This window comes from Mauremys reevesii, linkage group 22 (assembly GCF_016161935.1).
Source record: "Mauremys reevesii isolate NIE-2019 linkage group 22, ASM1616193v1, whole genome shotgun sequence".
NCBI lineage: Eukaryota > Metazoa > Chordata > Testudines > Geoemydidae > Mauremys > Mauremys reevesii.
The window spans coordinates 16,088,790-16,103,220 of record NC_052644.1 but is presented as its reverse complement, the minus strand read 5'-3'; the positions used below and the strand labels follow the sequence as shown (position 1 = coordinate 16,103,220).

Sequence of the window (14,431 nt, the reverse complement as noted above, 5' to 3'; positions counted from 1 at the left end):
CAGGGACAAGATAATTTCAAATCCCTGTGAAGGGAAGTTTTTTTTTTCTGTTCTTTGTTTTTAGAGAGTCTCTCTTGGGAATTAAGGGAGTCCAGACATCTTAATCAAGTCCTCCCAGGTTTCTGCAATAAATTCTTCTATTCAAGCTAGTGAGTATTAGCAAGGAACTAGTATTCTTATACTTTTATTTCTGTATTTGCAATTCTGTGTTTTGCTATAGAATTTCTTTAATTCTGTACTGTTATTGCTTTTACTGAGAAAGAAAGGAGGGGGGATTCTCTCCAGAGATTGATAAGTTTAGACCCTGTATTTTTGCATCTTGGTAATACAGAGATAGTGTACTTTTTTCTTTCTTTAATAAATTCTTTTCTTTGGACTTGGTTAATTCCTTCTCTTGTGGAGATTCAAGGGAAGGGGAGGGGGGAAGAGTGAGTTCCTCCTGATGTTGATTCACAGGGTTGAATCGGTGTGAATCTCTCCAGAGTGGCTAGGAGAGAGGGAGGGGGGAAGTGGGCTGCTTCCCTATGTGTAGAGATTCAGGGAGATTGAATCTGTGTTCCCCAGGGGAAGTTTGGGGAAGGACTGTGTCCCAATACACGTACATTATTGGGTGGTGGCAGCTTTTACCAGATCTAAACTAGGATTTAAGTTTAGATAAATCCATGCAGGTCCCCATATTGGAACCCAACAGCTCCAAGTGGGGGTGAGACCTATGACACCCTCCTACTGAAAAAAGTTTTTCCTAATATCCAACCTAAACCTCCTCCACTGCAAACTCGAGACCATTACTCCAGCGCAGGACCTCCTTGGTTAGCACAGAAAAAAGAAAGTTACAGCACTGTCCATTCTGGACAGCACAGAGCCCAATGCCCTGCTCTCTGACCTCTCTGTCCCATTTCAGTTATGCCCCAGCTGCTTCCTGCAGCGCACATTTAGCTTCCACCTCACACACCCCAGTCCTTTGTTCCCCAGCGGGACAAACACTGCTTGGCTTCCTGCTGAGAGGTGGGCCAGCCATGGTCATTGGATAAATGACCTGGCTGTCCTATTCGGGGGCACTCCTTTGGCCCTTCACCATCTTCATTTTGGCTTTGTTGTCTAGGGTTTGGCTCTCCTGTCCTCTGGGGACCTGGGTCCTCCCCCTCAATGGGGCTGAGGGGTGTAGAGGTTGTGATGGGATGGATCACAGAAACCCCCTTGGGAACTGCCAACCGATGTGCCAAGACTACTTCTGCCCCTGCTTTCCCTGCCAGCCTGGGAATCTAGCACCCTGTCTTGTTAAGCCAGACACGCCAGTCTGCTCCAACACAGACCCAGGGTCTGAACCACATGTCCCAAAGCTGCAGACTTAACTGAAAGAAACTCTCAGAAGAGTTCCTGTCTTTAGCACTGAGATGCCCAACTCCCAATGGGGTCAAAACGCCAAATAAATCCATGTTACCCTGTATAAAGCTTATGCAGGGTAAACTCATAAATTATTTGCCCTCTATATCACTGATAGAGAGATATGCACCGCCGTTTGCTCCCCCCAGGTATTAATACATACTCTGGGTTAATTAATAAGTAAAAAGTGATTTTATTAAATACAGAAAGTAGGATTTAACTGGTTCCAAGTAGTAACAGACAGAACAAAGTGAATTACCAAATAAAATAAAATAAAACACACAAATCTAAGTTTATTACAGTAATAAAACTGAATACAGATAAAACCTCACCAGTTCCAGTAAGCTTCCTTTTACAGATTAGTCTCCTGCTAGTCTGGGTCCAGCAATCACTCACACTCCCTGTAGTTACTGTTCTTTGTTCCAGTTTCTTTCAGGTATCCTTGGGGGTGGAGAGGCTCTCTCTTTAGCCAGCTAAAGACAAAATGGAGGGGTCTAAATAGACTTTAATAGGAGATATACCAATCTCCTAGAACGGGAAGGGACCTTGAAAGGTCATTGAGTCCAGCCCCCTACCTTCACTAGCAGGACCAATTTTTGCCCCAGATCCCTAAGTGGCCCCCTCAAGGATTGAACTCACAATGCTGGGTTTAGCAGGCCAATACTCAAACCACTGAGCTATTGCTCCCCTACTGTCTTTCTCTTGTGGGTGGAGACCCCCTCCTCACTCCTATGCAAATCCAGCTCCAAGATGGAGTTTTGGAGTCACATGGGAAAGTCATCCTCCTCCCAACCAAGAATTTGTTGTCCCGACAAATCACACTCCCTATTATACCAACTCACTGATTCCCTCCAAAGGGCCTCAGATAGCTCACTTTAGCTTCCACAAGCCTGTGTGCTAAATGTATTGGCTCCTCACTAGTCACCTCAGGTGCATCATAAGCTAACCGTTTTACTGGTCTTATTACTCTGTCTTATCTATTGAGAATCTCTGTTGCCATGGTAGGGGGGACATTCTCTTGAGCAACAGATGGAGAGGTGTCCTCTGAGGGTCCCTCGGCTATTGACATAGGCCCCTGCGTTTCTAGTTCTAACAGTGGAGGGTCCAAGGTGCCCAGGACATCCTCCACCTGTATGTCTCCACTGTCCAATAACCTGTGTGTGTCATCACACAGGGGTCCCACCGGCGGCACAGAGGTGTCAGAAATGGGCTGAAATACTTCCGCCATGGGGTTTGGAGCAGAGGAGGGGGAGTCTCTTTTGGTTAAGCTGATCGAGACTGAAATCTTGTCTCCATTTCAGGATACACCATGGTTGTGTCTTCCTCCTCAGACTCACTCTTGGATGTGCTGCATAGGGGTAGGTTAGCTGCAGGGGGCTGGCTGTTCGTGTTGGATGGTGGCTTTGATCTAGCACCTTTGTTCTACCCGGTTACCCTATCGTGGCCCCTCTCATAAGGGGTGCCTACCAATTCCCCCACAAGATTTCAAATGCACTGAAATGCACAGTCTTTGTCTGCCCTGGACCCTCTTCAGGTTTGATCTTGTAGGCCGGCAGGTCTCCCAGCTTTTCCATCACCAAGTAGGGTATTGCCTTCCATCTGTCAGCTATCTTGTGTTTGCCAGCAATACCCAAATTTCGCAGCAGGACTCTGTCCCCCAACTGGAGCTCCTGCAAACGTACCCTAGCATCATATCAATGTTTGTTGCGGTCTGCATTTTTCTGAGCCGCAGATGTAGCTAAGTGATAAGCATCCTGCAGCTTTTTTCTTAGTTGGGATACATATTACTGATGAGTTTCATAGCTATCTCCATCCTCTGATACACCAAAGCACAGGTCTATGGGTAATCTTGGTTCTCACCCAAGCATCAAGAGATATGGGGTGACTCCCTAGCATCATTCTTTGTGGCGTTGTAGGCGTGCACCAGAAATGCGACATGTTGACTCCAGCTTGCCTTCTGCTCTGGTCGCAAAGTCCCCAACATATCTAATAGGGTTCAGTTGAACCTCTCTGGCTGAGGATCACCTAGCGGGTGATAAGGTGTTGTCCTAGACTTTCTAATTCCCGCTATCCTCAGCACCTCCTTCAGAAGGTGACTCTCAAAGTCCTGCCTCTGATCCGAGTGTATCCAGGCTGGGAATCCATAAACTGAGAAATATTTTTCTCACAGTACTCGAGCAACAGTGGTGGCCTCTAATCGCATGTGGGATATGCCTGTGCATACCGCGTAAAATGGTCAGTCATTACTAGAATGTTCCTAACATTCCTCTTATCTACTTCTAAAGACAAGAAATTAATGCATATCAGCTCCAAGGGTTTGTTGCTGGTGATGTTCTTCAGATAGGCAGCCCTCGTGGGCAGAGTTTTCCTTTGAACACATCAAGCGAAAGTCTCACATTTCCTGCGAACATCTTCAGCCATTCAGGGCCAATAGACCCTACTACGAATAAGTTCCAGGGTCCTCTCCATCCCTAAATGTCCAAAGTAATCATGCAGGGCCCTCATGGCCAGGGCTTTGTAATCTTTTGGCAGCACTAGTTGTGCTCGTTGCTTTTGTAAAGGGTCAGTGGTCATTCGGTGTAACAGTCCCTGAATCAATTTTAGTTTGGTCCATTCTCTCAATAGTAGTTTACCCTCCGGGTTAGATGGGACAACCACAGCTGGGCTTTGCCCCTTCCTTTTGACAAGTAGTGTATCACGAATGTCAATATCTTACAGCTGGGCTTCTTGCCAGTCAGCCGCATTGAGCATGGGCAAGGGAGATTGGTCCAATGCAATATAGTTCACTGAAGCAGAAGGCACGCATTCAGGGGGCAGGCCCAAAGCTTCAGCAACACATCCATGAAGACTCTCATGGGCCTCTGGCTCTCGGCGACTCACACTACAAATAGCTCTCATGCCATCCGTGGGTATCATAGCAACTTTGGGTGCCTGCGGACACCTGGACAATGCATCTGCATCTACATTGATTCTCCTGATCAGTATTGAATGCTGAACCCTTAGCTAGCCAAGGTGGCCACCCACCTCTGCCCTGTAGCATCCAACTTAGCACTTGTTAACACATAAGTCAGTGGGTTGTTGTCTGTACACACCTGGAACTGAGCACCATACAAGAAGTCTTGAAATTTCTCAGTGATGGCCCATTTCAAGGCCAAGAACTCCAGCTTGTGGGTGGGATAGCGAGTTTCACTATCAGACAGTCCTCGGCTGGCAAAGGCTATAGGTTAACGTTTGCCTTCCACTTCCTGGTACAGGACTGCTCCCAGACCCTCCAAACTGGCATCAGTATGCAGGATAAACAGCTTGCTTGGGTCAGCAAAGACTAGGACCGGAGCACGAGTTAGGCAAGTAATGATTTCTCAAAAAGCCCTTTCACATCTCTCATCCCACCATGGCCCAAATGGTTCAAAGAGACCATAGTGTCTCTGCACAGGAGACTTTGGGGACCTCCTCTTATTCTTGGTCTTAGATTTGTTCTTGCTGGATTGGTATCTCCTGGTAAGATCATTCAGTGGTTTTACAATCGTAGCATAGTTTTCACAACTCTGCAGTAGTAGCCACTAAACCCAAGAAAGGTCTTGAGTTCTCTGTAGTTACTTGGCCATGACCATGTAGTGAGTGCTTCTATTTTATTGGGATCAGTATTCACACCCTCTTGGGACATGATGTGACCCACATACTTCACTGAGGTTCTGAAGAACTGGCATTTGTCAATTAAAAGCTTCAAACCATAATCCTCCAACCTATCAAGCACTTTAAGAAGTCTTTCTTCATGTTCCTCCAAGGTTCTTCGAGACACAATCAGGTCATCCAAATAAACTAACACTTGAAGTAAATTCATGTCTCCCACAACTTTCTCCATAAGACGCTGAAATGTGGCAGGTGCTCCAGAAATCCCTTGGGGCATGCGTTCAAACTGATAAAACCCTAATGGGAAAATGAAGGCTGTCTTCTCCTTATCTTGTTCTCCCAGAGGAATCTGGTAGTATCCACTCCGAAGATCCAACATAGAGGACCACTGGCTTCCCAACAAACAGTCTAAGGTATCTTGGACTCAGGGCATAGTGTACTGGTCAACCACAGTACGGCAGTTTAGGGTGCGGTAGTCAATACACATCCAGATTTTCCCATTCTTTTTACAGCCCACCACAATGTGTGAGGAATATGGGCTGCGAGACTCCGTAATGATGCCATTTGCAGCCAGCTCCTGAAGATGTTGTCACACATCTTCCATCTCGGAGAGAGCAATCCTCCTAGATCTCTCCCTGAAAGGTCAAGAGTCATGTAGTCTGATGTTGTGCTCTATTCCTTTTGCACATCCCATATCCCACTCATGCAGTGAGAACACCTTGGATCTTTCACAAAGTTTTCTCAGGCGATCTTTCCACTCCTCAGACAATGGTGAATCTCCAAAGTCAAACTTTGCTGGGTCTATTGTCGGAACTTGAGTCTCACACTGGGGTTTTAAAATTGATTCAAGCTCGAAGAAGTCTGCTATCTTTTGCCCTTGCTTCACAACAACATCACGACTTGTTTCATTAGCAATCAGTATAGTCACCTTTTCCTGAGCTTCAGCAGGTAGGGTTATGACTCCACTGGGGACCAGCACTCCTTCCGGGAGCTCTCCTTCAACTGGCTGCCCTACCATTGCTAATGCCCCTTTACGGCCTTTCAGCCAGGTACTAATGACAAGCACTTCTTGCTCCATCCTTGCAGGCACTACTAAGGCGGTTGTGCCCACGTACTTCAGTGCCCCAATTGGTAGCTCAGATGTCTCCTTTTTAGTGCTTTCAATCTTCCTATAGGCTTCAGAACAAAGCATATGGATCATCAAGGTGTTCAGGTATTGGTCCCCAGCCCATTGTCTGCAGTAATTCGCAAGCACCTTGAAGAGACTGGAGTTGGTCCCTATCAGCACAGACACATCAGAGGTCCCTTTAGTGTCAGGGCATATTAAGGCAGCTGTGTCTACCCCTTCTCTTACCCCAGCAACCTCCTCTGAGAATTCCAGGTGCACTATGACATACCCTTGGTAGGGGTATTCATCCATGCTGAGGCCACACAGACCAATGCCAGTCAGTGGCTGTATAGGCAGGTGCCTAAGCATCTGTTGGTAGAATGACTGAAATATAATAGTCACTTGAGAGCCAATGTCAAGCACGGCTTTACACTCTGCCCCTTTAATCCTCACTGTGACCTCTGCTCAAGGTCCTATCAGTCCTACAGGGATCCCAGATGAACAGTCTTTTCTGGGGGGATCTTCAAATCCTGCAGGCCTGGGTGGTCCCCATCCCCAGACCCTCTGGCAGTTACCGGATCTCTACCAACTGATCCTCAGCTTTCCATACACTAAGGAGAGATTTTCTTCATTACGGTACTTGGCAGCACTAGATCAGACGTGATAGTTCGAACTCCGAGAAGTCGAACTCACCGTGTCGACCCGGACGGTAAGTGTAGACTAGCCCTAAGAGGCAATACTTCCCCTCTCACAAGCACGGAGTCTGAGTGTAGCAAAGGTTCAACAAGGACAAGTGCAGAGTCCTGCATTTAGAAGAATACCAGGCACTGTTACAGACTAGGGACCGAATGGCTAGGAAGCAGTTCTGCAGAAAAGGACCTAGGGGTTACAGTGGACGAGAAGCTGGATATGTGTCAACAGTGTGCCCTTGTTGCCAAAAAGGCTAACAGCATTTTGTGCTGTATAAGTAGGGGCATTGCCAACAGATCGAGGGACATGATCATTCCCCTCTATTCAACGTTGGTGACGCCTCATTTGGAGTACTGTGTCCAGTTTTGGGCCCCACACTGCAAGAAGGATGTGGAAAAATTGGAAAGAGTCCAGTGGAGGGCAACAAAAATGTTTAGGGGGCTGGAGCACATGACTTATGAAGAGAGGCTGAGGGAACTGGGACTGTTTAGTCTGCAGAAGAGAAGAATGAGGTGGGGTTTGATAGCTGCTTTCAACTACCTGAAAGGGAGTTTCATAGAGGATGGATCTAGATTGTTCTCAGTAGTACCAGATGACAGAACGAGGACTAATAGTCTCAAGTTGCAGTGGGGGAGGTTTAGGTTGGATATTAGGAAAAAAACTTTTTCACTAGGAGGGTGGTGAAGCACTGGAATGGGTTACGTAGGGAGGTGGTGGAATCTCCTTTCTCAGAGGTTTTTAAGGTCAGGCTCAACAAAGCCCTGGCTGGGATGATTTAGTTGGGAATTGGTCCTGCTTTGAGCAGGGGGTTGGACTAGATGACCTCCTGAGGTCCCTTCCAACCCTGATATTCTACGATTCTATGAAAATCCTTTTAATAAAGGAGGGAAAAAATGTAGCATTATATTGGGGGAACACCACAAACAGGATTCATAACACAAACCATGAGCAAAAGACCCACCCCCCATGTAAGTTTGGCAGTGTCCTTTTCCCCTCAGGGTCTTAAGTCCAGCAACCCAAAAAATCACCCAAAGTCCCAACAGTCCAACACCCCAAAAGTCTCTTGAGTCCAAGAACCCAAAAATCACCCCAAAGTCTCTGTCCCTGGTCAGTGCAGGCCCAGAGTTCAAAAGTTTATCTGCAGAGTTTTACCTCTCCATGTGGGTGGAAATGGGGGTGCCCCCGACGGGGGAGTTAAGGGGCACCTTATGTGGTCTGAGGCCGACTGCCCCACCTGTCCATGGAGTTCTGTTGCAGCCTTCACTGTGACCCACTCCGCTAGCTGTTCCGCTCCACCAGCTGTCCCGTGAGCTGCTCCAGCTATCCTGCAAACTGCTTTGCTCCGCCAGCCACTCAGTCATATATCTTCAGGCCCCCAACTACTTATCACAGCACTCAGTGATTTTAGTTTGTAGTAGGGGAGCCTCAGTGCTGGTGCATCATTGGCCCAAAGTGAATTCAGCTCAGCAGCCTATAACTAGACTCCTAATGGAATCAAAATTAGCTCTGATATTCCACAGTGAAGAGAGGAGGCAGTGCAATTGGTATTTCAGGCCCTCAAAGGGCACCTATACCATCCAATACAAATACCTGTCCCCAGCCTCTCTCCATTCAGTGGGTTTTGGCACCCATGTCCCTTGTCTAGTGAGTGCTACTTCGTTGATGGCAAGTCCCTCTGTCATAAAACAGTTCCACTGTACTTGAGTCATATAATCAGGGCAACAACACTTTATTCTTCCTGCCCCAATAACAGAGAAACTGGGGATTCCACAGCAGCCAAAGTGACCATTTGGGCTGCTGTGGGCTCATGCTAGGTAGGGTCGGTGTGCCTATGCAAACAAGATCAGCCCCTGGAGTTCTTTTGCACAACTCACCACAATTCACCACCAGATGTCAGAGTAGATCTCATCCTGAATCTGCTTACACATCCTAGGGTGCTGAGGGGGCTGGCTGATGTGATTTTAGAGCCATTGGCCATTATCTTTGAAAACTCATGGCAAACAGGGGAGGTCCTGGATGACTGGAAAAAGGTAAATATAGTGCCCATCTTTAAAAAAGGGAACAAGGAGAATCTGTGGAACTACAGATTGGTCAGCCTCACCTCAATCCCTGGAAAAACCATGGAGCAGATCCTCAAGGAATCAATTTTGAAGCACTTGGAGGAGAGGAAGGTGATCAGGAACAGTCAACATGGTTTTACCAAGGGCAAGTCATGCCTGACCAACCTGATTGCCTTCTCTGTGGATATGGGGAAAGCGGTGGACATGATATACCTTGACTTTAGCAAAGCTTTTGATATGGTCTTCCACAGTATTCTTGCCAGCAAGTTGAAAAAGTATGGATTGGATGAATGGACTATAACGTGGACAACAAGCTGGCTAGATTGTCAGGCTCAATGGGTAGTGATCAATGGCTTGATGTCTAGTTGGCAGTTGGTATCAAGCAGAGTGTCCCATGGTTTGTCTTGGGGATAGTTCTGTTCAACATCTTCATTAATGATCTGGATGATGGGATGGATTGCACCCTCAGGAAGTTAGTGGATGACACTAAGCTATGGGGAGAGGTCGATATGCTGGAGGGTAGGGATAGAATAATAGAACCATACAATCATAGACTATCAGGGTTGGAAGGGACCTCAGGAGGTCATCTAGTCCAACCCCCTGCTCAAAGCAGGACCAATTCCCAACAAAATCATCCCAGCCAGGGCTTTGTCAAGCCTGACCTTAAAAACTTCCAAGGAAGGAGATTCCACCACCTCCCTAGGTAACCCATTCCAGTGCTTCACCACTCTCTGAGTGAAAAACTTTTTCCTAATATCCAACCTAAACCTCCACCACTGCAACTTAGGAACATTACTCCTTGTTCTGTCATCTGCTACCACTGAGAACAGTCTAGATCCATCCTCTTTGGAACCCCCTTTCAGGTAGTTGAAAGCAGCTATTAAATCCCCCCTCACTTTTCTCTTCCGCAGACTAAACAATCCCAATTCCCTCAGCCTCTCCTCATAAGTCATGTGCTCCAGCCCCCTAATCATTTTTGTTGCCCTCCACTGGACTCTTTCCAATTTTTCCACATCCTTCTTGTAGTGTGGGGCGCAAAACTGGACACAGTACTCCAGATGAGGCCTTACCAATGTCGAATAGAGGGGAATGATCATATCCCTCAATCTGCTTGCAATGCCCCTACTTATACAGCACAAAATGCTGTTAGCCTTCTTGGGAACAATGGCACACTGTTGACTCATATCCAGCTTCTCGTCCACTGTAACCCCTAGGTCTTTTTCTGCAGAACTGCTGCCTAGCCACTCGGTACCTAGTCTGTAACAGTGAATGGGATTCGTCCGTCCTAAGTGCAGGAAACTGCACTTGTCCTTGTTGAACCTCATCAGGTTTCTTTTGGCCCAGTCCTCTAATTTGTCTAGGTCCCTCTGTATCCTATCCCTACCCTCCAGCGTATCTACTCCTCCTCCCAGTTTAGTGTCATCTGCAAACTTGCTGAGAGTGCAGTCCACACCATCCTCCAGATCATTAATGAACATATTGAACAAAACCAGCCCCAGGACCGACCCTTGGGAAACTCCACTTGAAACTAGCTGCCAACTAGACATGGGGCCATTGATCACTACCCGCTGAGCCTGACAATCTAGCCAGCTTTCTATCCATCTTATAGTCCAATCATCCAGCCTATACTTCTTTAACTTGCTGGCAAGAATACTTTGGGAGACCGTATCAAAAGCTTTGCTAAAGTCAAGGAATAACACATCCACTGCTTTCCCCTCATCCACAGACCCAGTTATCTCCTCATAGAAGGCAATTAGGTTAGTCAGGCATGACTTGCCCTTGGTGAATCCATGCTGACTGTTCCTGATGACTTTCCTCTCCTGTAAGTGCTTCAGAATTGATTCCTTGAAGACCTGCTCCATGATTTTTCCAGGGACTGAGGTGAGGCTGACTGGGCTGTAGTTCCCCGGATCCTCCTCCTTCCCTTTTTTGAAGATGAGCACTACATTAGCCTTTTTCCAGTCATCCGGGACCTCCCCCGTTCGCCATGAGTTTTCAAAGATAACGGCTAATGGCTCTGCAATCACATCCACCAACTCCTTTAGCGTCATTGAATGCAGTGCATCCGGCCCCATGGACTTGTGCTTGTCCAGTTTTTCTAAATAGTCCAGAACCACTTCTTTTTCCACAGAGGGCTGGTCACTTTCTCCCCATACTGTGCTGCCCAGTGCAGCAGTCTGGGAGCTGACCTTGTGTGTGAAGACAGAGGCAAAAAAATCATTGAGTACATTAGCTTTTTCCACATCCTCTGTCACTAGGTTGCCTCCCTCATTCAGTAAGGGGCCCACACTTGCCTTGACTTTCTTCTTGTTGCTAACATACTTAAAGAAACCCTTCTTGTTACTCTTAACATCTCTTGCTAGCTGCAACTTCAAGTGTGATTTGGCCTTCCTGATTTCACTCCTGCATTCCTGAGCAATATTTTTATACTCCTCTCTGGTCATTCGTCCAATCTTCCACTTCTTGTAAGCTTCTTTTTTGCATTTAAGATCAGCAAGGATTTCACTGTTAAGCCAAGCTGGTCACCTGCCATATTTACTATTCTTCCTACACATCGGGATGTTTTTTTCCTGCAACCTTAATAAGGATTCTTTAAAATACAGCCAGCTCTCCTGGACTCCTTTCCCCCTCAGGTTATTTCCCCAGGGGATCCTGCCCATCAGCTCCCTGAGGGAGTCAAAGTCTGCTTTTCTGAAGTCCAGGGTCCGTATTCTGCTGCTCTCCTTTTTTCCCTGTGTAAGGATCCTGAACTGAATCATCTCATGATCACTGTCTCCCAGGTTCCCATCCACTTTTGCTTCCCCTACTAACTCTTCTCTGTTTGTGAGCAGCAGGTCAAGAAGAGCTCTGCCCCTAGTTGTTTCCAGATGGACCTAGACAAATTGAAGGATTGGGCTAAAAGAAATCTGATGAGGTTCAACAAGGACAAGTGCAGAGTCCTGAATTTAGGACGGAAAAATCCCATGCACTGTTACAGGCTGGGGACCAACTAGCTAAGTGGCAGTTCTGCACAAAAAAGGAGCTGGGGATTACAGTGGACGAGAAGCTGGATATGAGTCAGCAGTGTGCTCTTGTTGCCAAGAAGGCTAACGGCATTTTGGTCTGCATGAGTAGGAGCATTACCAGCAGATTGAGGGAAGTCAATATTCCTCTCTATTTGGCACTGGTGAGGCCACATCTGAGTATTGTGTCCAGTTTTGGGCCCTCCAATGCAGAACGGATGTGGACAAATTGGAAAGAATCCAGCAAAGGGCAATGGAAATGATTAGGGAGCTGGAGCACATGACTTATGAGGAGAGGCTGAGGGAACTGGGATTATTTAGAAGAGAAGAGTGAGGGAGGATTTGATAGCAACCTTCAACTACCTGAAAGGGGGTTCCAAAGAGGATGGATCTAAACTGTTCTCAGTGGTAGCAGATGACAGAACAAGGAGGGATGGTCTCAAGTTGCAGTGAGGGAGGTCTAGATTGTATATTAGGAAAAAGTATTTCAAACTAGGAGGGTGGTGAAGCACTGGCATGGGTTACCTAGGAGGTGGTGGAATCTCCATTCCTAGAGGTTTTTAATGCCTGGCTTGACAAAGCCCTGGCTGGGATGATTTAGTTGGGTTTGGTCCTGCTTTGAGCAGGGGGTTGGACTAGATGACCTCCTGAGGTCTCTTCCAACCCTTATCTTCTATAATTCTATGATTCCGTGTTTTCTGTGAGGCTCTGCAAACCCCATGTCCACCAGCCCTCCTGAAACTTCTGTTGGTACTTTTCCACTGACAACCCCATCCTTTCTAGGACAGCCACCTTTACCACATCGTAATCCTTGGCCTGTTCATCACTGAACTCCATATAGGCAGCCTGCGCCTCGCCATCCAGATAGGGGGCCAGTTGCAGGGCCCAAGTTGCCTTGTCCCACCCGGCGCCCACGGCCACCCACTCAAACATACACAGGAAGGTGTCAGGGTCATTGGCGGGTCCCATTTTACATAAGCCCAAGCCTGGCGTGCGACTGCCATCACCTCCCTGGGGACTCACCAACCTGTGCAGGAGCTGCTGTGGTACCTTAGCCTGCTCCCTGAAGAAGTCCTGGAGGCTCTTCTGTTGCTCGGCCTGCCAGGCGAGTAAGGCCTGGCTCTCCAGATCGTGGGATTGCTGGAAGGCCTACAGTGCTTTCTGCATCTCCTCTTGTTGCTTGGCTAGCCATTGCATGGTTCCTCCATCTTCAGGTACCCATGCCCTGGTGGTGGCTGGAGATCCCAGACAAGACCCCATATGTAATGGGGTACATACTGCACCCCTCTGGATTCAGTCCCTTGGCCCCTCTCCTCCATGAATCAGGGACACTTCAGTCTGGTGCCACACCCGTGTTCTTTATTAGTGATCAGTTTCCCACTACCAGTTTCCCACTATATACAGGCTACCACAGGCTGGACCAGAAACAGACTAGGAGGCTCCTACTCCCTCTGTGCCTGATATCCTGCCCTTATTCTCTGCCCCCCCCCGCCGCCTTTCTCTCACTTCCTTCCAGCCTTAGAGCTTCTGCTAATGAGGCTGACAGGTGTGGTCAGTTATCTTAATCCAGCCCCAATCCATTCTCCTGATTGGGGCTGGAGTGGCAGGCGCTAATTAAAGACTTTTCTAGCAGCGCCCTGCTACACAAGTTTACACGTCTATGAACAAAGAGTGTAGGTCACAATTGCAGGATGGGAGACTATCCAAGAAAGCAGTTACTGAAAAGGACTTGAACGTGAGCTCCCAGAGTGATGCTGGAGCTAAGATGGTGAATGCAACCCTTGAATGTATAAAATGAGAATATCTAGCAGGAGAAAGGAGGTGACATCACCCCTGTGTGTGGTGTTAGCCAGACCGCTGCTGGGTACTGTGTCCAGTTCTGGTGTCCACACTTTAAAACAGGATTTTGACAAATTGGAAACTGCTCAGCTACAGGAACAATTAGAGGTCTGGAAACCTGCCTCATAGTCAGAAACGTAGGAGCTCAAGTTATAGAGCTTATCCGAGGGAAGGTTAAAAGGTGACTTGATCACAGTCTGTAAGTACCTACAAGGGAAGGAGATTTCTGACAGTCAACAGGTCTCTAATCTAGCTGACAAAGACAGAACAAGATCTGATGGCTGCAAGTTGAAGCTGGACACATTCAGACTAGAAATAAGGTGCAGATTTTAACAGTGAGGGAATTAACCATTGGAAAACTGCCCTAGGTACGTGGTGGATTCTCCATCACTTGGAATCTTTCAACCCAAACTGGGTGTCTCTTTCTATAACATCCACTTTGGCTGGAACAGAAGTTCTGGACTGGATGCAGAGATCACAGGGGAGGTCTCTGGCCCGGGCTATACAGGAGGTCAGACTAGATTATCATAATGCCCCGTCAGGCCTTAACATCTATGAATCCATGAACTCATAACACACTGGGGCCAGCTAGGGAATTAACTGTTCTCTGCTGAACAGGCAGGTCTGGGTATGGAGCTGTTGGCTTGTAGCGGCGAGAGAGATTTGGGCAGAGCAGAGTGCTGGGTCTTGGAACAGATGATGCGCTAGTGTCTCTGGTT

General features: G+C 47.4%; 1 protein-coding gene across 2 annotated transcripts in view; it reads left to right on the top strand.

Moving 5' to 3' along the window:
* The window catches only part of LOC120388736 (butyrophilin subfamily 3 member A2-like), a 53,364-nt gene that overhangs the window by 14,176 nt on the left and 24,757 nt on the right, over positions 1–14,431 (top strand). The window lies entirely within an intron of this gene.